Source organism: Arvicola amphibius, chromosome X, assembly GCF_903992535.2.
Source record: "Arvicola amphibius chromosome X, mArvAmp1.2, whole genome shotgun sequence".
Lineage (NCBI taxonomy): Eukaryota > Metazoa > Chordata > Mammalia > Rodentia > Cricetidae > Arvicola > Arvicola amphibius.
The window spans coordinates 75,514,318-75,539,742 of NC_052065.1; the positions used below are offsets into that span (position 1 = coordinate 75,514,318).

Consider the following 25,425-nt stretch of genomic DNA (forward strand, 5'->3'; position numbering starts at 1 on the left):
GGGGAAAAAGCTGCCTTGGTAATGTCTCTCAAATGTTTATTTTAAATAAGAAGCTAATTGAAACTTTTTTTTTTTAATGCTTTGGGTACGATATAGGATTCTACTCATTACATAAGGTAATTGAAACTGTCCTCTGGGAAATTTTCCATCTTTAAGATTATCATTTGTTCAGTTTTTTGGTTTTTGACTGCCTAATTCAGTATTTAAAGTTTTTATATTTTTTACTTTAATATTGTTAAGTTTTTTTTTTCCCAAATGATCTTTACAACCCAAACCAGTACTCTCAAGTCCCACTGCTTACTACACAGAAAAATGAAATGGACGGAAAACTGAGGAGGCTTGTCTTTGCTCTGCAGATGAGCAAATTTTCAATAAGGGAACAACCCAGAATCTCTGAATGTCCCTCAAAATGAGAATACTTCCACTAGTAAGTCAATATATTATTCTTAAAAATTAAAGTTTGGTCACTAAGAAAGACTGAACAAAAATGATCCCCTCCCACCACAAACGACCACACCAGCTCTCTCTACTCACCCTGCCACTCCCCACAAAAACAGAAGAGTGGCAGGAGCTGAAGCCTTTCCATCTGAAATCTCAGTTCTGAAGACATGGCTGCTACGTGCTTCAACTGTAGATGATGTACTCCATTCGCCAATGTGCCCCATTTATAAATTTATCTCCATACACACGTGCACGCACACACACACACACACACACACTCACTCACTCTCAAGTAAGACACTTTTTTGTGTTTGTTGACAAATTATGAGGAATATGAACTAGGTGTGTACAGGTTTTATAGGTACTTTGTAAACATCAGAGTCAATTGGGTCCTTTTCTCCAAAAGCCTGAAATCATATTCGCAACCAGGAACCACTACTTTCCCAGGCGCTGCTCACAAGCTGCGTACTGGCGAAGGGTGGAGAAAAAGTCCTCATAACTGATGTTTAGGTGAGAAGGCAAAGAGCCGATCTCGGTCAATCTGATTTGCCAGGGAAGAAAGCCTAAGGTGCTGTCCACAGGACCAAACTTCAATACTAAATCAGGATCAGGGAAACAATGTGAACTAAGTAAGCCATCGAGCAGATCTACATCCAAATCTGTGGGTCTCCTCTGCTGCTGAGCTACTAACTGGCAAAAGTCCTTGGCAGCTCTCACAATATCTGCTTTTCCATCTTCTGGTGACAGCACCTTCACTGCTGAAGGGCAATTTAAAACTTGATCGTCTTTGTCATTACTATTTGCAAACTCTGGTGAGTATTTGGAACAATCTAGGCCCAAAAGTTCCTGTTGTTGTTTTAATATTTCATCCATCAATCTGGAATTATTTCTCTTGAATATACCTTGGTGGTCGTAGATGCTAATGTAGGAGATCCCCACGGCCATACACCACACCACGAGGCTCGCGATGTCCGAGTAGCTGGGCTCCTGCTCCTCCTTGGTGATCACCAGGCCCATGTGCACCGGCAGCTTCTGCAGGGAGCGGCCGTCTGCATGCCAGCGCAGCCAGGGGTGGGTGGCAGCCGGCCCGGGTCCCCTTGATGGTGCAGGTGATGACAACGGTTCCTGCTGCTGGCCAGGGGCTTCCGGAGAGTGAAGACGAGAGAAGCGGCGCTAGGACCGCGGTGGAGGCGGCACGACAGCAGCGCCGCCAGATCCAGTTCCAGGTGCCGAAGCGAACGCGGAGCCAGGAGGTGAGCATGCGGTGTAGGCTGAGCAGCGTGTGCAGCACCCGCCACACCAGCTCTTACAGCTCCGTCATACTCCCGTGGCGCTCGGGCACTATCTCCTCCCTCCGGCCCACACCTGCGGCGCGATGGGGTCTTATCCTCCCCAGCGGCCTGCACGGGCCATCGCTCCGCGGCCCCCCCCTACCCTAGCCCCTCGCCACTGCCAACACCTCACCCTAGCCCCCACAGCCATCTTCCCCTTAAAATACCTTTTATTAGACATAGCAAGAGGTTGTGCTGAAATTTGTTTGGTGAGGTTGTACTTTATACTTTTTAAACTGAAAAAACTCTCAGCTGCATCAGAGATCTTCAAAAAAGTTTAAATTTTACTGGAGTTACTGATTTTTAAAATGACATGTAATTTACTCAATTGGCTACCTAGATCTACTTACTTCTCAGAGTCCTCCATACCAGATGGCTTCTGACATGAAATACAAACACTAAATTTTTCTTTAAACATCATGCTTGGATTTAGAGAAAAAAAGCCAATGCCCAATTGAAAAGCCAACTTTGATTTTTATTCTTCTAGGCAGCATATATGCATATATGCATGTATACACATATGCATACATGCATATTTGCATATATGCATATATGTATACATACATATATGCATATATGTATATATGTATATATGTATATATGTATATATGTATATATGTATACGTGTATACGTGTATACATGTATATGTGTATATGTGTATATGTGTATATGTGTATATGTGTATATGTGTATATATGTATATATGTATATATATACGTATATATGCATTCATGTATTTATGCATGTATACATATATGCAAATATGCATGCATGCATTTATGCATTTATGCATTTATGCATATACGCATTTATGCATCTATGTTTTTATTCATTCATGCATCTATGTATTCATGCATTTATTCATTTACGCATTTATGCATTTATTCATCTATGCATTTATTCATTTATTCATTTATGCATTCATTTACGCATTTATTTATTTATTTATTTATTTATTTATGCATTTATGCATTTATTCATTTATGCATTTATTCATTTATGCATTCATGCATTCATGTATTTATTCATTTATGCATCTATGCATTTATTTATTTATTTATTTATTTATTTATGCATTTGTGCATTTATTTATTTATGCATTTATTTATTTATTTATTTATGCATTTATTTATTTATGCATTTATGTATTTATTCATTTGTGCATTTATGCATTTATGCGTTTATGCATTTATGTATTTATGTATGTGTTCATTTATGCATTTATGCATTTATGCATTTATGCATTTATGTATTTATGCGCTTATTCATTTATGCATTTATGCATTTATTCATTTATGCATTTATTCATTTATACATTTATGCACTTATGCATTTATGTATTTTTGTATTTATGTATTTGTGAATTTTTATGTATTTGTGTATTTATGTATTTATGTATTAATGCATATATTTACATTTGCCTCCTGTAATTTCTCTTGAACAACAGTTAGTTCTTTCGCAGCTTCAGCTGCTAATTCTCACTGACCATCAAAGTTTTTGTTTAACTAAATTATTAGATTATTAGATCAAATGTTATTCCAACAGCCAATCATAGACAGGAAATATCTCCTAACAATCATCGAAGTTCATTAAGAGTCCTCAGTAAGTCTCTAAAATTAGTGCCTTTTTTGTTCTAATTTTCTATTTTATAATTTAGGTGATTGAAAGAATCTCTTATTTCTATGTTTTTCATGAACAATTTATGATCCCCATTTAGGCAAAACTGTCTTTACCTCATCAAACATTCTTTCTAAAGTATGTATAAATAAGATAGCAAAATGTCATTCATGTAGTGGTAAATTATAGATTTAAGATTTTTTTTATATTATTTTCAATGACTTACTTACAAAATATTGGCACAAGGTTGGACAACTAAGCATTCCCTGTTGGAGGATGGTACATTGGTACCTCCTAGTAGGCTGAGAATTATTAAAAGTAGGCACTGTGAAGGCATATTTTTCTCTGTCCTTTTCTTGTAAAGATATAGTAAAGAAACAACATTTTTAAATCAATAACTATAAGAGGCCATGCTTTAGGCAAGAGAGAAGGCAAGAGAATTCCAGATTGTTATACCCCCCCTCTGTAGGCTGTGAATATAATTTGTTAATAAAGAAAGCTTGCTTGACCCTATAGCAGGACAGAACAGAGGTAGGTGGACAAAACTAAGCTGAATGCTGGTATAAAGATGGCAAAGTCAGAAGTCATGTATCCCCACCAGACAGACACTGGAAAGACCCAGTAAGCCATAGCCTCGTGGCAATATATAGATTAATAGAAATAGGTTAAATTACGATGTAAGAGTTAGCCAATAAGAAGCTACAGCTAATTGGCCAAGAATTTATTTAATTTATTTAATTAATTTATTTAAGGTTCTGTGTGGTTATTTTGTGACTGAGCAGCTGGGAAGAAACAAGTAGCCTCCTACAACAAATTTGTGCCAACATGGCCAACTAAAATCCACTTAAAACCTGAAGGAATTCTAGGGGAAAACAGCAGTGTTAAGTATGTATTAACGCTGTGGCTACTTTAAAAGAGGTTTTTCTGAATCAGCAGTAGCAGAAAAAAGTTGTGTAGTTTTGAAACAGTGGCTTCCTGGGGCATGCTGCCATTATGAACTCTGGCTCTTTCAGGAGACTAAGCATTTAAATGCGGTTTGTGAACAGAGTGCTACAACTTTCTTAATGGCAACATAGACCCAAAGTCTTTAATGAGACAGAGTAAGCTTTTAGAGAAAGTAATAGAGAAATAAAAATAAGTCATGTAAAGATGGAATATATACAGATAGTCTGGATTATGTATATTATTGTTTACTGTGAATTTTTTGATTGTGAATGAGCTAAGTATTATGAGACATTTCATTACACAAACTGTTAAACTAAACCAGCATATATATTCTGAAAGCATCTTGACTTCAAAATTTGGGTCTAAGGAAATTTGGAAAAGAAGTTCTTTTTTGTTTTCACAAAATATGTGAACTTGTGGAATTCCTCCAGAATAATGTGGTTTGATGTACCAAGATTCCCCAAAATCTCACTGTAAATAGGGCCAAGAATACTTCCCTCAACAAAAAGCAGGAATCATTTTGGAGAGAAATATGCCCATTTTCCCAAATACTGTTTATAAATGTTTGTTTACATTTAAATGGGGCTATGCTATAGAGATATTCATTGGTATGGATCTTGCACCATTGTTACAAATTTTAGGTCAATTTTATTATATGTATATTTCTGCTCTTGATTCAGGTATTGTGTTTGTGCAGCTCATTTAAAATGTAATGTATAATTAAGAAATATAGGTTAATAGGTTAATAGAAATATAGGTTAATAATAGTAAAATTTGTAACCATGTTAGTTAGATATTCTAGATGTACAGAGATGTATTTCAGATGGATAGGAATTCTGCAAACCTTTTAAAGACTTCAAAATATGGCATCTAAAATGTTGAAGAACTTAGGACTTTTCATAACAGTGAGATACATCTGGTCCTGGAACAACCAAACTACTTCAAGAGAAAGATAGGCATTGAAGAGGCTCCTTATGGAGTTTGTTAGCCATTTGGACAAGAAACTGCTCTTACCAAGACTATTTGATGCTATGACATAGGAACTGGACATGCAGGACCCACAAAGATATGATTGCTGAACTTGCCTAGATGTGAGATGGTCCTTCATGGTTCCTGCTTCATGAAAGAGACTGTCAGAAATTCTGCAGGTTATAGACGAAAGTGTCTGGCAAACTGCAAATATAGGTGGAACTATCTTTGAACTTTCTTGATTCATGGAAAAGTCTGCTGGATACAATAGGCCTGTAAGCTGAGGATGGATTCCCCAATGGTACAGAAGAACTTTGGTTGACTGTCCAGGTAGCAAAATCTCTCTGCCAATTCTATAGTTTTGAAAGTTGTTTAGAATGTACTTTCTGTTTATTTCTGGAGTCTTTGATGGAGTTGAAGAATTGATAGTTATAATTTTTCTTAGTTATGATAAAAGATAAAATTGATATAAATATTATAACTATAATTCTTGTTTGATACCTGTTTTGTTATATGTAATTTTACTATGTTAAAGTTAAAATGTTCCTTTTTATTTAAACAGAAAAGGGGAGGTGATGTGGGATTCTCCTTTATATGCTGTGAATATGATTATTGGTTAATAAAGAAACCTGGCTTGAGACTATATCAGGGCAGAATATAGGTAGACAGGAAAAACTAAACAGAATGCTGGTATTTTTTTGCATTCTATATTGGCATCTTCACAAGTCAGAGATTCAATAAGTACTTATCTAGTTTCTGGGCCTATTACTCCTATTTGTACAGCCTTAGTTATGAAAGACCCCCCCCAATACTTGAAGGACCCCTGTGCCCACGTACTATGTTAAACTCTGCTGAAATTTAGCTGGGCCCCCTGGCTCAGCCTATGCTAAACCTGGATGTCTATGGGTTGCAGACTCATTGACTAGACTAAGGAGAGGGAATAATCCACCCCCAAGACATTCTATCTAAACTGTCAACTTGCTGCAGGGTGTTTTATCTGGCTTTATGGTTTTTCGGGGAAATTTGAGAATAGACATGGGACCATCCCCAGGGTAAGCTAAACCCACCAATTTGAGAGCCAATGAAATGCTTGTTGCTAGGCAGCCTCTTACGTTACTCCTAAATCTCTATAAATACATGATGTGTCCTCAGCTCGGCATGCTCAGTAACTTGGTTTAACTTGGTTACTGTGGCATCTGCAGGCACCTGTGTATCCAATAAACTGCCTCGTGCTTTTGCATCCACTGGATTGGTTCTGGTTCTTAGGTGCACGACTCCTTGATAGACACCTCTCTCCAAGGGTCTTTCATTTAATTTTTGTAGAAAGTCACTAAAGGATTCTTTTTGATCTTGTTTAACCCTAATGTATTATTCAAGTTCTTTTCCTAGTTCTTGAATTCTATCCCAAGCATTTAAGGCTGCTTTGCAGCATAGTGACATCATAAATAGCTTGATCCTGGGGTTCAACCATGATGGTGTATTTTCACTGAGAATATCTCACAGTCCCTTCATCAGGTAAGCATTTGGACCCCTTTCTTTTCCTTATTTTGTGTTGTCTGTCATGTTTGTCTACTCAGGAATGCCCATGTTTTCTTTTGATTGACCCAACATTTCCACATAAGGGCTGACTCGACAAGAGGTGGAACTAAGACTTGGCTCCTAAATGATTTACCTCATCTACTGACACCATGTGGACATATGGCTGTGGCCTAAAGAATCACAGAGTTCCCCACTAATCAAAAGACATAAAGCCCTGTTAAAATTTCTCACTCCTCTTGACCAATGTCACCCTCTACAAAATGGGTAGCCTTTCCACCTCTACCCCTTTCATGTCTGATCTCTCCTTGACATCTGATAATGAGGAGAGAGACAATTCAATCCTTACAAAACATGTGAAGGGGAGTACAGCCATAGTTAAATCTGCATGTGCCACTTCTCTGTCATGTCTACTCCTGCTACAGTAGGCTACACTTCCATGAAGTACTATGAGAGGGAAGTATGATGTGGATTCCCCTCTGTATGCTGTGAATACCATTGGTTAATAAAGGATTGTTTTGAGTTAATAGCAGAGCAGGGCAGAAAGATCTAGGCAGGGAAAACTAAAGTGAATGTTGGGAGAAAAAAGGGCAGAATCAGAGAGAAGTCATGTAGCCCTGCCAGAGACAGGTGCTAGAACTTTAGCTGATAAGCCACAGCCATTTGGCCATGCACAGATTAATAGAAATGGGTTAAATAAATATGTAAGAGTTAGTCAATAAAAAGCTATAGCTAATGATTTAATTAATGCATATCCTGTGTGATTATGTCAGAGCTAAGCTAGTCTCTCCCACAACAGAAGTGCCTCAAGGTCTGTCTGCCCCTGAAAGCAGAGCTTCCTTTGCACTGTGATATAACCTCTAGCTGTTGCAGGCCTTCTGTCTCAGGCCTTAAACACCTGCAAAAGACTTCATGGTCAATGTGGGGACAAAATGTTATGAGCCAGCCCTGGATTCTCAGTGTTGTAGCTGATCTCTACCTTATCTGGAAGGCCATTAATAAGTAGGGCCCAGATTCACACTACTTTGAAAAGATCCTTACTCAATGTGCAATGCAACTACAGACTTAGTTTGATGTGTATATTCTGATCCAAGTTGTGTTGGAGGTGGCTGCCTTTATTAGCTGGAAATGAGCTTACAAGGATCTAGCAGAAGCTCAAGGATGAACAAACATCTTAATTAATGTTCCAGTGACTTGACATGCTCACTGGATGAGGTAACTTTGTTCATCCCATCCATCAGTCAGAGATTGGCCATCAAGCCCAGTACTAATAAATTTCTGAACCTTAGAGGTTCTTAAGACATGCCACTTGTGGTACACTTCATGTAACTCTAGAAATCTTATTAAATGGCCAGGAGAACACTTTACTGATTTTCTTGTACATGTCAATGAGATGATGGAGCAGAGAGTAGATCCATGGCCCACTAAGGAAATGTTAATCAAATAATTGGGTTGGGAAAGGCTTAATGTCCCTATCCACAATGTGGTCACATCAGTCCACAACAAGAATATTCACAAGTGGATATTAGCCACAAGACTCTTGACCCTAGTTACTGTCCCATTGCTGCCTTCATCATTTCCCTGGATGACCTCCCTCTGGATAGGCAGCATGCTGATAATAAACCCCAGGACAAGCAAGTAGATAAATCTTGCTGGAGATATAGCAAACCAGGCCATCTGTTATATGACTGCAGCCATGTACAACCAAACATCTAATGCCACAGATGCAATAGGAAATTTCACTTTGCAAAGGATAAATTGCAGATCAAAATCTGCTGAAGCACCTGCCCCTTTAAACAACAGACTGTGTGCTCCTCAGTCACACAAGTAAGAGGCTTTGGTAATCCAAAAAAATTATTGGTTACTGCCCATTTTTCTCTGCTCCCCAATGATGAACATCTATCTTAATGAGCAAGCTGTTAGAAGCTTGGTAGACACTGATGTGTATGTCCCCCTCTTGAGGTGGGGACAAGGCCTGAGCAAAGAATACTGTCTCCCACTCAGCACACATATAATAATAAATATAAAAGAGTGGATATGTAGGAAGTCAAGGTTTACCATGCCAAGAGGAGCCAACCTAGAGTTGGCTGGTGTTGTCAGAGGTCTTGATTGTACTTAGGCAATAAGAGTCAACCATGTGATGCTGTCAGAGGACATAGCAACAGGCATTGTTAGCAGTCATGATCATAACTAGCCGATGAAGGAAGACCATATGATATAGGCTTAGGGCCTAGTAACAGGCACTGGGTGTCAAAGGTCCTGGTCATTCCAATCTAATGAGGAGTCAATAGATTATCAACACATTGGAATGTCTGAATACTCACAAGAAATGTATGTCCCACCCAGTCATTAAATAAATGAGTATGCCAGATTCCAGGTGTCTATGTCTATCCATTGATATCTTATCTTCTCATGCCTTTCCAAAATAAGATGTTAGGGCCCAGATACAACTCTCTAGGAGCTTATGGGGGCCAATTATATTTAAACTACCACACAAGGGCCTGATATATAGCTCAACAGTAATAGAGTATTTGCTTAGCATTTAGAGAGCCATGGTGTGATTTGAGCATTATTGAAAAAAAATCATTCCCTACATATATCCACTTTACAAACAGTGATCAGAGAATAAAATGTAAATACATGCTAATACTAAGCAAAGGTTTTCTTTATTAGAGGTTAATGTAATTTTGAACGGACAAAGCTTGAACTATGAATGCCACTGAAGAGATTTCATGTTCAAAATCAAGTACCTGTGAAGAATGCTTAAAAGAAATCCCACACTAGCTCAGAATTGAGAAATATATGATTATTTATTTAGGGGTAGACTAACAAATCAGAATACTCTGCTTGAATGGAAATCAGATATTGAAATTTGCAACTGGAACCGAGAGCCTGGAAAAGAGGCCAGACACATGCTCTATATCAGCTTATACAATATAAGAGGCCATGCCTGAGTGGGCAGGTAACTACTGGCTGTAAGACTTCCTAAAGCACCTCTCTCTTTTGTTTAAATAAGAGAGTTCTAAGCCTAATAAAAAATTATATACAATAAGAACAAATATATTAAATACTTATACTATACTAACTAATATAATAAATAACTTGGCCGAGTCATGAAAGGAAAGTAACTACAACTATCTAGTTTTCAACCCCATCTAAGATCCCAGAAGGGAAATAACATTACTTGAGTATGTGGGAAGTGCAATCAAGCAACTTCCAAAATGTGCAACAAATGACAGAGACAACTGTCTACCTGGGCAATTACCCCAAAGTCTCAATTGCAACATTGAAGCAACCAACTTTAGCTAACACCTAGAATAACTGACATACCATTTTCAGAGGCAGAAAAAAATTTAAAACAATCTTATCATGTCTTAGCTAGATTTGACAGTCTACTTGTCTATTTTTGGTATCATCTATCTTGTCAGTAGTTGAGGCATGGACATTTCTTTGCCCAAAGGCCAATTTTGCCAAGAAGAAAACAAGCTCCAAGTGCAGTGTCTTTGGTGCTCAACATTCTCTCGGGAATAGATCTCTGCTGCCAGGGGCAATGTGACTCACTTCAACAGAACCCTATGTTATGTAAATGCCATAATCTACAGCTCTTTGAAGTGGTTGAATATAATCTCTATGTATCTAAAGAACCTGATTAGTCTAACCATAAGTATGACAAACATAGATGATTATTTATCTATAATCCTTAATAACTATATAATAAAGACTAAGATTTTATATTAGACTATAACACAATAAACAATCATGCATAAAATGAGGACAATGACCTCAAAACATAAACAAAGTATAAGTATCTATATAAGAGGTAGAAATGTACACTGCAATATGATAAATATATATCAATATATAAAAATGTTTTAAGCAGGGGTAGAAGCATGTATACATAAAATATTCAATGTAATTTAACTTTGTATCAGTATACAAGAATCTATAACAATGTATTTGCCTATAAATAATAACTCACAAGTATTCACTCTATTCCTCACTATTATTATTAATGTGAATAAGCTCACACTAATCTATTATCCCATCCAATTTTCCCTTTTTCCCCAAAAGATCACTGAGCCTAGAAAATTTCCCCCCAACCACCAACCCTATACCAATTATAATCAAGCCCTAAATAATGTTCCTAACCCTGAGGGCAAACTTTGTTGGGAGAGGGGATATCATCTTCTAGAATTACTTACAGCTATCATGGGGGTGATGTTCTTTCTATGGGATCCTCTGAAAGTAAAATGATAGTTAAGTTCTAAGATTAATGTTTGGCATAATTGTAAATAGTCTCTCAGTATTTGGTAGGGGTTTTCTGAGTTTCCTATTTCGAGTTCTGGCCAGAACATTGTAAAAAAGTGTACCATTTCAGCTAACCAAGTTAGAACCATCTTGAGCATCTGGTACCCAAAATAGTTCTTGGAGTAGTGCTATCAGCATTATAACATCATACAACCAGGTGGAGTTGTTGTTGTGGGGTCCCATGTTCTTCCTGGAAACCTCAATAATTACTGCAGGAAAATTTATTGTTCACTGTGGAAAACATAAACATTATATATATATATTGAAAGGTACAATAGAGACAAATAGAGACAAAATAGATATGAAGAAATTTTTTTCTAAATTCTTTTTTTCTTTTAGTCCCATATCATGGCTCCTGACATGAGACAGAAACTCTGAATTTTTATTTTAACAACATGATTGGATTTAGAGAGGGACAGAAACAATGTCAAACTTCAAAGCCAGTTCTATATATTCATATATATATATATGCATGTATATAAATGTATATGTTTTAACACCTGTACTCATGAGTTGTATTCATTTATTGTGATGATTCTTATTGGATAGATATTTTTCCTTTTGTGAGAAGCCAAATATCCAAACATCCAGGGTCTCTTGAGTTTTTGAAGATAAGTATTTTCCTGCATAGAAAAGAACAGAACCCTGCCCCAACCCTATATGCTTTCCTTACCACCTGTATGGTTGTCACCATAGTAGATGAGCTGTCATTTCTCTTTTTCAAGAGGTTTTTTCTTTTCAAACCAAATCTTTATTAATTATGATAGTATCCATAGTTTTTTTTTTCTCCTGTGGAAACAAGAGTAAAATTTCTCCAACACAATGTATCTCCTGGCTTCCACTTCCTCACACAAGGATGTGTGAGGTCAGCACATCCTTGAAATAAACTGGTTGATTTAATTCAGAAGACGTTTCTATTATCTAATGTCTCTCTGTTGTTGTTGTCCCTTTCTCATTAGCATTAAGAAAATTCAAGGTTAATAAAGCATTATGTAATCTATTTCTGGGGGCATTTTCTACAATTTTCTGTTTAACATATTTTTTTATAGTTTGATTTGTTCTTTCTATAACTGACTGACCTGTAGGATTGTGTGGTATACCTATAATATGTTTAATATTATAATAAGCAAAAAACTGTTTCATTTTCCTAAAGACATATGCTAGACCCTTGTCTGTCTTTATTTGTGCAAGTAAACACATGATGGACATAACTTCTAATTCTGCTTAAAGCAGTTGCCCACTGAAAACCTGAATAAGTGTCAATTTCGTTGTTGTACATATTTTAATTTTCCAAATTATGCAAAATGGAACACATTCATCTGCCAGATTTATTCCTTTGAACACCCTTTGGGTTAGTCCCTGCAGGTAGCAGTATTTAGTTATAGAAAGAGTAAGTAGGGCATCTCTTTGTAATCTCCTTAGCTTGTTGCCATTAATAGAAAACTCTTTTTTAAGCATTTGCTATTAACATGATTTTTTATGAAATTCTGAGGCCTACAACATGCTTCCAATCAATAATTGATTAATTTCTGCATTACTTTTTGCTAGAGGATCTGGCAGACCAAAATGGGATCAAATGTGTGTTATGTATATAGGACAAAGTCTATTTCTGAATATGTCTTGCACCTGGATAAACAATGAATCAATTCTATATAATTTGGTATAAATTCAGTGGTTTCAATATGCAAGACAACTCTTTTGGAACATTGTGAATCAGTAACTATATTAAGAGGTTCTTTAAAATCCCTTAGCACCATAAGAATAGCATAGAATTATCCCTTCTTGACAGAATGATAAGGGCTTTGTTCCACTTTACTTAATTCTTCTGATTTGTATTCTGTCTTCCCTGATTTGTTTGCCTCAGTATAACAGGTACTAGTTCCAGTTATTGGAGTATCATGTACAATTCGGCAAAAATTCCAAAAATTCCTCTTTATAAGGTTAAGTCTATTGCTTTATGAATAATTGCTATTAATTTCTCCCAAAAAACAGCACAAGCTCTTTGCCATGGTTCATTGTGTTCCCATATTTTTTAAATTTAATTAGTAGTGCAAGGCACTATAACCTCTATTGGCCCTATACCTGCTAATTGACAAAGTCTCAATTTATTTTTCACAATTAATTCAGATAATTTTTCCACATAAGTTTTTAATTTTTTACTTGGCTTATGTGGTAAAATGATCCATTCTAATATAATATCATTCATCTGCATTAAAATTCTTATAGGAAAAATTCTGGAATGCAATATGACTAGAATACAGGTAAGGTTTGGATTCACTCTATCCATATGTGCCTCCTGTAATGTTTCCTCAACAACAGTCAATTCCTTTTTTGCTTCAGCTGTTAATTCTCTGAGACCTTTATTGCCATATAAGGTTTTGTTTAAATGAATTATTAGATCAAGTGTTATCTGAACATCTGGTTATAGACTGGAAATGTCCCTCAACAATCTTTGAAAGTCATTAAGAGTCTGCAACAGTCTCTCATATTTTGTGCCTTTTGTGTCCTAATGTTCTGCAAACCTATTTTATAACCTACATATTTGACAAAATCTCCCCTCTGTATTTTTTCAGGAGCAATTTGTAATCCCCATTTTGGCAAACCTTTTTTTACCTGTTCACACATTCTTTCAAGTATCCATGTTCAAATTAGAAAGCAAAATGTCATCCATGTAATATTAAATTATAGACTTAAGAAATTGGTTTCATATTATTTCCAATGGATGACGTACAAAGTATTGTCACAATGTGGGCTATTAAGCATTCCTGGTGGGAAGATAGTCCATTGATATCTCTTAGTAGGCTGAAAATTATTATAAGTAGGCACTGTGAAGGCAAATTTTTCTCTATCATTTTCTTGTAAAGGTATAGTGAAGAAAAATATTTCAAATTAATAACTATAAGAGGCCATCATTTTGGTAATAAAGAAAACAGAGGGATTCCAGATTGTGTAGGGACAGTAGGTCAAATTACCATATTGACAGCTCTTAGATCTGTCACCATTCTCCATTTACCAGATTTCATTTTTTACAACAAATATAAGAGAATTCTAAGTGCTGGTTGATTCTTCAATATGGTGAGCATCAAGTTGCTCTTGCACCAGCTTTTCTAAAACCTACAATTTATCTTCATCTAGAGGCCACTGCTTAACACATATAGGCTTCTTAGTTAAACATGTTAAAGGTAGGGCTGTTGGTACCTATAAAGGTTTGCTAGTTACTTTATGTTCTTGTACAGCCTGAGTAGCTGATGACCTTTGTGTACAGTACCTTATAATATCCTTCCCAGAATTATGAGTTCCTGGAACTACACGAATGTTAATCTGGGTATTGCATTGCTGTAGCAGGTAAAAAAAAAAAACATAAATTTAGTGCAATATTAGCAACATATGGCCTCAGCTTCCCTCTTTGACCTTCTGGCCCAATACAGTCAACCTATCCTAGTAAATGAACATCTGCCTATTGAAGAGGCCAATTGTGAAGCCAAGATTCTGGAGTAGTGATACTCACATCTGTGCCTGTGTATATCAGACCAAAATTATAATTCCATTAATATGCACTCTTAGCTTTCATCTTTGACCATTTATAGAAGTCTGCCAGAATATATGTTTCTTATTCCCTATTGGAACTTTTGACTTATCCTCCATATTTATGCCATCATCTAGAACAGCATGATCTTTTATAGAAGGCTCTGGATTTTTTAATTTTCCTGGTGAAACAGGTCCTTCACTATTACTGGGAATGACTAGGCCAGTTTTGGCATGGTGGCCTCCGAGAGGTGATGTATCATAATGGTATCATGTTTCATCATATGTTTTTTGTTGATCTACATTCATTGTTCCATTCTTGGCCTTTTCTACATATACCTGAAGGCTGAGTCCTCCTATTTTCCATTCCCAGAGGAGACATTATTCCTAGGAATTCCTTGTCTACAATCCTTTCTTAAATGTCCTATTATACCACAATTAAAACATTTGACATTTTGATGTCTCATCATTCCTTTGGAAATTGCTTTTCCTACCCAAGAATCAGTATTATAGTCAAATGTCTCAATGTTCAGTATATAAAGGATCCATTCTTCCATAGGTGCTGATCTACCCTTTAAAGGGCCAAGTATCTTTTTGCATTCTAAGCTGGCATTTTAAAAAGCCAGAGACTCAATAAGTACTAGTCTAACATCTGGGTCTATTACTCCTATTTATACAGCCTTAGTTAATCTTTGCAAAAAGTCAGTAAAATGTTCTCTCTGGCCTTGTTTAAGCCTGGTATATGATTCAAACAATTTTCCTAGTTTATGAATCCTGTCCCAAGAACTTAAGGCTGTTCTGTGGAATAGGGACAAGATTTGCTCATCATAAAGAGCTTGAACCTGTGGGTCAGCATAAGGGCCTTCACCAAGAATTTGATCTAGGGAAGTCTCAAGTCCTTTTCTTTTCCCTATTGTTTCAAAATTTGGGCCTCTTCTCTGATATAATTTTTTTAAATATTTATTTATTTATTTATTTATTTATTTATTTATTATGTATACAATGTTCTGTCTGTCTGTATGTTCGTTGGCCAGAAGAGGGCACCAGATTTCATTACTGATGACTGTGAACCACCGTGTGGTTGCTGGGAATTGAACTTTCTCAGGACCTCTGAAAGACCAGTCAGTGCTCTTAACCTCTGAATTGAGGTTCATCTTCCAGGACTACTGAAACTAACAGAATCTAGTCATGTGTGGTAGCTTTAATGCTAGAAGACCATGAGAGGACCTCTCCTTCACAAATGTGGAATGCAAGCCCTAAGTTACAACAGCTAGCTTAATTTCTTTTAAATAATTCATTCCTATAGGTATCCATCTGCCTTCTTTGGATCCTTTTGGGTCTTTAGAACTTTATGCTTTGTCAGTGTAGACTACAGAGTAGGAAGCTAAAACCTTGGGTAAGTCATCTCTGTCAGCTACTGGTGATGCTGAATCCTGTCCTTGTGCCTTCTTTCACTGTTCATCAGCTCCAATAATCTCTTCAATTATTTCTAATCTTTTTTATTATTGTCTTGTGAAGCCTTAATCTCCTGGCCTGTATATATTTCTAGTGATTTCATTGAGGAACCTAGCCTCTGGTCCTCATTCTGCCCATGTTATTCCAAGGTCTAAAGTTTCTTCTTAAAAGATAGTATCTTATCCTTGGACATTACTTGAATAGTGTGGAGATTGCCATCCTGGAAAGACAGCCTATCTGCTAACCTTATAATAATTTTTAAAGAAATTTTGATTATCATATTCAATAGTCTCAATTCTTTCAGATAACTTCTTAGGACTCTTAGATAGGGAGGATTCAATTTTGTCTATAAAATTAATGTTATGCTTTTTAATGATATTAATTTTTTCAGGCAACTTTTGATTTTCGGTGGTATTAATTCTGTCAATTAGCTGTTCATTTTTAGTCTGTAAAGATTGTATCATTCCTAAAAGTAATATATTCTTTCTTAATGATAAAATATGGAGAATACTGAATGCCAGTACCCAATAAATTGAAGTATCACTATACCCATATAAGCCTCACATAATACAATCCATAGTATTAGCAAAAGTCCCTAAAAGCTGCAATATTAATGAAGTCTGCCGTATTGATTTATTAATTACCTGTTATGTGATCCAGTAAGCTGCAATATTTATTGTCCAGCAGAGGTTATGGTTGCAGAGTTGTGACTAGAAGCAATGCAGCTGGTGGTGACAGAAATGATGCTGGGCTGCTTTAGTATCCAAGCTGCTTTAGTTTTCTGACTTGGTACTAGTTAAATACTGAGAAATATGCTTTGCTTAACAATTTAAAAGCAATTAAATGAATTCTATATACGGAGTAAGAAAACCAGAACTCACAGGCAGGGAGCAGAAACTGGAAGTTGCACAAGTCGCCACACTGCAAGTAACCATGTTAGGGAATGTAGCAGTCATGCGTGTGCTTGGGAAATTGTCAAGCTTACACAGAGTAAACTCTTCTGTGGTGGGGATTTTACAAAAAACCGCTTAGGTGAAAGCAAACCAAATGGGAAGGGTTGGGAGACTGCCTGGGCTGTGTACTGGCTAGGCTGTTAGGCCATCCACCCAGGAGGTGTGGATTCTGATTCGATGTGGGTGCCAAATGAAGAAAGATGCTTAAAAGAAATCCCACTCTAGCTCAGAATTGAGAAATAGATGGTTATTTATTTAGGGGTAGACTCACAAATCTGAATCCTTTGCTTGAATGGAGATCAGAATCCAAAACCTACCACTGGAACAGAGAGGTCTGAAAAGAGGCCGGACTCATTCTCTACATCAGTTTATATAGTACAAGAGGCTACGCCCCAGTGGCTGGGTAACTACTACCTTTAAGACTTCTTACAGAATATCTGGGAACTTATTTTCTCAGAGTCAGCACACAAATGTTAATATTGCTAAGATCCAAAGGAATCATGCTTTTCCATGAAAATAAAATTTGACATTTTTATTTAGGTATTAGTGATTTTGTAAGCTAAATTTTCAAGATTGAGAATGTCATGCAGTTGTTCACCAGAGTTTCTGAAAGTTATTGTGACAAGGAACATGTTGTAGTCAGATGTCCTACACTGAGGCCCTGAGAAGACATTGCATGAAGCCTGGAAGCAGAAACCTAAATTTCAATGGAGATCCTAGGACACTGGCAAGGCCCCAATCCTGAAATATCTACTATGAAAATTACAGACATAGTGTGGAGTTGGCCAATTTTTTAGTTACTTATCTATTCTAATTCTGTGGGAACACACCACAATTGAAGTAGTTTATAAAATTATTTAATTGGGGCCCACAGTTCCAAAGAGTTAAGGTCACTGAGAATAGGAGCTATTTTCATTCAAACCATGAGGTCATGGAAAATGTCCCATCCTGTCTCAGACATCTGAATATTTGGCACCCAGTTTCTGGCACTCTTTGAGGAAAGTTTCAGAGGTGTAGGCTTGCCGAAGTATGCCACATGAGATAGACTTTGAGACCAAAACCCACATGTCATTGCCAGTTTGTTCTCTCTGGTTTGTGTTTGTATTAAATAAACAAGTTATCAGCTTCCAATTTCTGCTTCCATATCTTTCACTTATTGCCATTACTCTACTCCACCATCATGAACATTTACCTCCCTGGAACCATAAGTGAAAATAAACTAATAAGTTGCCTTTGGTCATGATGTTTAATTACAGAAACAGAAAAGTAACAAATGCAGCTGATGGCTATGCTTGCCACAAGAACCAGAAGTGGAAGGATTTTTCTATTATAAGCCCCAAGTTCAAGACATGGATGGAGGTTTAGGTTCCATTCCTTGCATGCTTGAACTATTTAGCATGTTTTTGAGATTTTACAAGACCTAGAAGTGTAGAGATTGCTCTGAGTTTCATGAGTGTATTTGGACTTTAGAATAATGTTAACACTTTTAAAGACTGGAACAATATAAATCTGAATTAATTCACCTTGTACCATAATATGTCCTTGTTCTTATCGGGGTTATAAGATGAATGTTGTCTATTGAATAAGAAATATGCAAATATTATGTTACTGAATACTAGGTTCTTAGCACATAAGACTATTTGAGAAATTTGAGGAAACTTTAGGAGGTAGAACAAAGCTGGAGAAAGTGAGTTACTGGGAAAGTTTAGAGGTTTTATAGTCTAGCTCTTCTTGTAAATCCTTTCTGTGTCTTTACTGTGGATTCGGTGAGACCACACAACTTTCACTAATATCATGGTACGTTCTACTATATGATGGACTATATTACCTAAAGCACAATCCAAAAATGAAGCATTTCTCCCTTATACTGTTTCTTGCTGTGTATTTTGTCACAGAATTGAGAAAAGGAACATATAGTATGAAAATGATGCAAAAAGAAAAGGCAGCTAAAATAATATTGCTAAATAGTTTTGGCACAATATTCTCTCTCCTATAGTAGTCTGTGATATTTAGCCAACTGCTACCTTATTTTGAACTTTATTTTTCAAGACATAATCAACTCAATAATTTATTATCAAAATTGCCAAGACGCTATAAGTAAAACAACTATAATTTCTTTTTTTTCTCATTTTTTTATTAAACATTTCCATCTCCTCCCCTCCTCCTCCCCCTTCCCTCCTCTCCCTTCCACCCATACCCCCACTCCGCCCCTCTCCAAGCCAAAGAGCCATCAGGGTTCCCTTCACTATGTTAAGTCCAAGGTCCTCCCAACTCCCCCTAAGACCAGGAAGGTGAGCGACCAAACTGACAAGGCTCACAGTGAGCCCGTCCATGCTGTAGAGTTCAAGCCCATCGCCGTTGTCCTTGGTTTCTCTGTCAGCCTCCACCGTCAGCTACATTCAGAGAGTCCGGTTTGGTCTCCTGTTCCATCAGTCCCATTCCAACTGGACTTGGTGGTCTCCCGTTAGATATGTCCCACCATCTCGATTCTAGGGTTGGCAGAGACTTGACTCTAGAGGGATTCCCAGGTGTCCAGGAAGACGCCCCCAGCTAGTTCCTTGGACAGCTGAAGAGAGGGTGCCAGAAATGTCCAGATCCTATTGCCATACTGATGAATATCTTGCATATCACCATAGAACCTTCACCTGGCATTGGATGGAGAAAATGACAGAGCCCCACATAGGAGCACCGGACTGAGCTCCCAAGGTCCTGATGAGGAGCAAAAGGAGGGAGATCATGAGCAAGGAAGTCAGGACCGTGAGGGGTGCGTTCACAACTATAATTTCTTAAAAGAAGATAAAGTATGCAAGACATTTTATCGCACTTTAATTTCATCTTAATAAATTATAGTTTAAGCTAAACTATTTCAGATACTCATGAGTGTGTTTAGCAAATTCTTCAGTGTTTTCTCCACAGAGATAACCATATTTACTTTTTAGCTAATTTGTTTAATCTTAAATGATTATTAAAATTTTTATTTAAGTAGGATAGATTTTATTATTTCCTATTTGCTGTGAAAACAATTATCAATTTGTCTAATCCTGGCCTTGAAGTGACAATCTAGACATGCATAACCTTAAACTATTCATCCACTTGCTCTGCTTCTTTGTGCCTAATTTCTTTCAGCCTTCCAAATTCTATGACAATTTCATTATTCCCCAATCATCAGTTTTAGACTTCCTTAATTTTCAAATTTCATCAGCAATGTTAAAGTCATCAAATGAACATATATGCAAATAAAATAATGTGATAATATTTCAAATGCAACATAAAATTAGCAGTATATGTCAAAGGTATTTGATATATTTAAAATATTCTGAAATCACCAGTTTTAATAAATTCTAAAACATATTTTTCGCTGTGAAGTAAGTTCTATATCCATTCAAAACTCAATCTCTTTTTCTTCCTTTCTCTAGTCTACTTAATTAACTTGCTTCTTAGCCTTTAAACTATTTTGCTCATCAAATAAAATTATATAGTTTTTGACGTTATGCCTCTAGCTTTATTACTTAAATATTAATGCCTAAAATGTTTACTCACAATGCAGCATTTATTAATATTTTAAGATTTGAACAAATGATATCAAGTATATTTGTATACTACATGCTTGAGTAGAATTTATATGATTCTTTGTTTATTAGTATTTGTTTGTGTACCTGATTTCAAATTCTTAAATTTGGGATAACATGATCATAAAGAAATTCTTCAATTTTTGATAAAATACTAAAGCACTCATTACACTGACTTTATCATTAGGCATTCTACTGACAAAGCATGATCTATCCAATTTCTCTAAGTTCTATGTCATATTTATTACATTCTGTCCTGGCTGTTATTGATTTTTTATGCCACTATATAACCATCTCAGTTTGCAATGACTGATTTAATTTTAAATGCCTACATCTGATTTTGTATTTGTTGATTGGTTGTTTCATTTCTTTGTTACTGTGTGTTCCCTGGATATTAAGAAAATATGATGGCTATAGGTAATGCTTCGATAAGTTCATGGATGGCAGAGAGGAATAATAGTGAGCTAAGAGAATAGATGATAAAGGGTTTCGGGAAAGAGAAAAAGGGTTTTGTTCATATGTTTCAGTGAGGCAGTAAATTGACAGAAGAAATAGTTTCTAGAGGAACATTGGGTCTGAACTAAGAACTGGAAACTCCAGTGAGTGGAATTAATATGAAAAGGGAAGGGAATATATAAGAAGTTTGTTCTCAGTTTGGAGGGGTGCTGGAAAGATTAAAAATAGCACAGAAAAATAGCAAAATAGCATGAATCACCTGCTTCAGGCTATGACAGGTGTGGCCACTGAGGATCCATGTAGAAAGTATTTCTAGGTATAACAGCTGACAGAAACGGATTGGGAGATGGAGGAAAGATGGGTCCAGAAGAAGATTTTGCAAAGTCCCCAAGCAATGAAGCTAGGGATTGAGGAGCAGTACCTGTAAGTAGTCTGTTAAAGAGTGGGGACAAGACAGGAAGGTAAAGTGATGGAAAAGAAGCAGAGTAAAACTCACATATCTGAGACCAGGTTAGGTGTGATCACTGGGATCTTTGACTAATATTTTTTTTTATTTTTCCATTCAAAAATTTCCACTTCCTCCCCTCCTCCCATTCCCCTCCTGCTCCCCCACTCACCCTCCTTCCTTCCCCTCCAGCCTTAAGAGAGGGCAGGATACTCTGCACTGTGGGAAGTCCAAGGCCCTCCCCTCTCCATACAGGTGTGCATCCAAATAGACCAGGGTTCCAAAAAGCCAGAACATGAAGTAGAAACAAGTACCAGTTTCTTTATCAATGGCTTCTCAGTCAGCCCCCATTGTCAGCCACATTCAGAGGATCCAGTTTGATCACATGCTCGTTCAGTCCCAGTCCAGCTGGATGTGGTGAGCTCCCATTAGATCAGTCATACATCTCCGTGGGAGGACACACCCTTCCCTAACCTGACTTCCTTGCTCATGTTCTCCTTCCTTCTGCTCTTCATCTTGACCTTGGGAGCTCAGTCCAGCGCTCCAATGTGGGTCTCCATCCCTCACCGGATGAAGATTCTATGGTGATATTAGAGATATTCATCAGTGTGACTATGGGAAAAGACCAGTTCAGGGACGCTTTCCTCTTCTGCCCAAAGGTCTGGCTGGGGATATCCTCATGGACACCTGGGATCCCTTCTAGAGCCAAGTCTCTTGCCAAACTTGAAAAGGCTCCCTTAATGTATATATCTTCTTCCCTGCTCCTATATCTGCCCTTCTTCCATCTCAGCCATTCCACTCTCTCAAGCTCTCCCCAATCCTTCCACTCTCCCTTCTTTCTCCCCTCTCCCCTTCCCCCAACCTCATCCCCACCTCTACCCCCACCTGCATGCTCCCAAATTTTGCCCAGCATACTTGTCTGCTTCCTATTTCTAGGAGGATCTATACATTTTTGGGGGTTCTTTGGTTGTTATTTGGATTCTCTAGGCTTGTGAACTATAGTCTCAATGTCCTTTGTTTATGGCTGGAGGCCACTAATGAGTGAATAGATACCATCTTTTTGGGTCTGGGTTATCTCACACAGGAGAGTTTTTTTCCATTTCCATCCTTTTGTGTGCAAAATTCAAGACGTCATTGTTTTCTATGCAGAGTGTATATATTCCACACTCCCTTTATTAATTCTTCCATTGAGGGGCATCTAGGTTGCTTCCAGGTTCTGGTAATTACAAAGAATGCTGCTATGAACATAGTTGAACAAATGTTTTGTAGTATGATTGGGCATCTCTTGGGTATATTCCCAAGAGTGATATTGCTGGATCCTGAGGTAGGTTGATTCCTAATTTCCTGAGAAACTGCCATACTGATTTCCAAAGTGGTTGTGCAAGTTTGCATTTTGACTAGCAACAGATGAGTGTTCCCTTTACTTCACATCCTCTCCAGCATAGGCTATCATTGGTGTTTTTGATTTTAGCCATTCTGACATGTGTAAGATGGTATCTCAAAGTAGCTTTAATTTTCATTTCCCTGATAACTAAGAAAGTTGAACATGACCTTAAGTATATTTTGGCCATTTGAACTTCTGTTGAGAATTCTCTATTCATTTCAGTACCCCATTTTTTAATTGGGTTATTTAGAATATTAATGTCTAGTTTCTTGAGTTCTTTATAAATTTTGGAGATAAGACTTTTGTTTGATGTGGAATTGGTGAAGATCTTTTCCCATTCAGTAGGATGCCTTTTTGTCTTAATGACAGTGTCCTTTGCTTTACAGAAGTGTCTCAGTTTCGGGAGATCCCATTTATTCATTGTTGCTCTTATTGTCTGTGCTACTGGGGTTATACATAGGAAGTGGTCTCCTGTGCCCATGTGTTGCAGTCTACTTCCCACATTCTCTTCTAACAGGTTCAGTGTGGTCAGATTTATATTGAGGTCTGTAATCCATTTGGACTTGAGTTTTGTGCATGGTGATAGATATGGATCTATTTTCATTCATATACAGGTTGACATCCAGATATGCCAGCACCATTTTTTGAAGATGCCCTCTTTCTTCCATTGTATAATTTGAGTTCCATTGTCAATAAACAGGTGTTCATTGGTTTGTGGGTTAATATCTCGTTCTTTGATTCGATTCCATTGGTCTATATCTCTGTTTTTATGCCAATACCAAACTGTTTTCATTACTGTAGCTGTGTAATTGAGTTTGAAGTCAGGGATGGTAATACCTCCAGAAGTTTCTTTATTGTATAGGATTATTTTGGCAATCCTGTTTTGTTGTTGTTGTTGTTGTTTTATTATAGTTGATTATTGTTCTCTCAAAGTCTGTGAAGAATTTTGTTGGGATTTTGATGGGGATAGTGTTGAATTTATAGATTGCCTTTGGTAGAATTGCCATTTATACTATGTTGATCCTACCAATCCAACAGCATGGGAGGTCCTTCCATTTTCTGGTGTCCTCTTCAATTTCTTTCTTCAAAGCCTTGAAGTTCTTGTAAAATAGATCTTTCACTTCCTTGTTTAGTATTAACCCAAGATACTTTGTGCTATTTGTGGCTATCGTGAAAAGTGAAGTTTTTCTGATTTCCCTTTCTGCTTATTTATCCTTTATGTATAGGAGGGCTACTGATTTTTTTTTTAGTTGAATTTGTATTCTGCCACATCACTGAAGGTATTTATCAGCTGTAGGAGTTCTTTGGTAGAGTTTGGGGGGTCACTGATGTACACTATCATATCATCTGCAAATAACAAAAGTTTGACTGCTTCCTTTCCAATTCGAATCCACTTGATCTCTTTATTTTGCATTATTGCTATTGCTAGAACTTAAAGCACCATGTTGAAGAGATATGGAGAGAGTGGACAGCCTTGTCTTGTTCCTGATTTTAGTGGAATGGTTTGAGTTTCTCTCCATTTAATTTGATGATTGTTGTTGGCTTGCTGTATATTGCTTTTATTATATTTAGATTTGATCCTTGTATCTCTAATCTCTGCAAGATCTTTATCATAAAGGGGTGTTTAATTTTGTCAAATGTTTTTTTCAGCATCTAATGAAATGATCATATTTTTTTCTTTCAGTTTATTTATATGATGGATTACATTGATAGATTTTCATATGTTGAACCATCCATGTATCTCTTGCATGAAGCCTATTTGATCATCATGGATGATTTTTTTTATGTGTTCTTGAATTCAGTTTGCCAGTATTTTATTGAGAATTTTTGCATCAATGTTCATGAGTGAGATTGGTCTGTAATTCTCTTTCTTGGTTGAGTCTTTCTGTGGTTTTGGTATAAGGGTAACTGTAGCTTCATAAAAAGAGTTTGGCAATGACTGTTCTGTTTCTATTATGTGAAACACATTAAGGACTGTAAGTATCAGCTGTTCTTGGAAGTTCTGGTAGAATTCTGCATTAAAACCATCTGTCCCTGAACTTTTTTAGGTTGGGAAGTTTTTTTTATGACAGCTTCTATTTCCTCACAATTTATATGTCTATTTAAATTATTCACCTGGTGTTGATTTAATTTTGGTATATGGTACTTGTCTAAAAAAATGTCCATTTCTTTTACATTTCCAAATTTTGTGGCATTCAGGCTTTTGTAGTAAGATCTAATGATTCTCTGAATTTCCTCAGTGTCTGTGGTTATGTCCCTCCTTTTCATTTCTGATGTTGTTAATTTGCATGTTCTCTCTCTGCCTTTTGATTAGTTTGGATAGGGGTTTGTCAATATTGTTGATTTTCTCCAAAACCCAGCTTTTTGTTTCATTGATTTTTTTTTGGATTTTTTACTGTGTTTCTATTTTGTTGATTTCAGCCCTCAGTTTGATTATTTCCAGTCTTCCACTTGGGTGAGTCTGCTTCTTTTGTTTCTAGAGCTTTCTGC

General features: G+C 36.8%; 1 pseudogene; it reads right to left on the bottom strand.

Annotated features, from left to right (window-relative positions):
- Positions 1-801: 801 nt before the first annotated feature.
- On the bottom strand, positions 802-1,762 carry LOC119805387 (annotated as a pseudogene).
- Between the last annotated feature and the right edge of the window lie 23,663 nt (positions 1,763-25,425).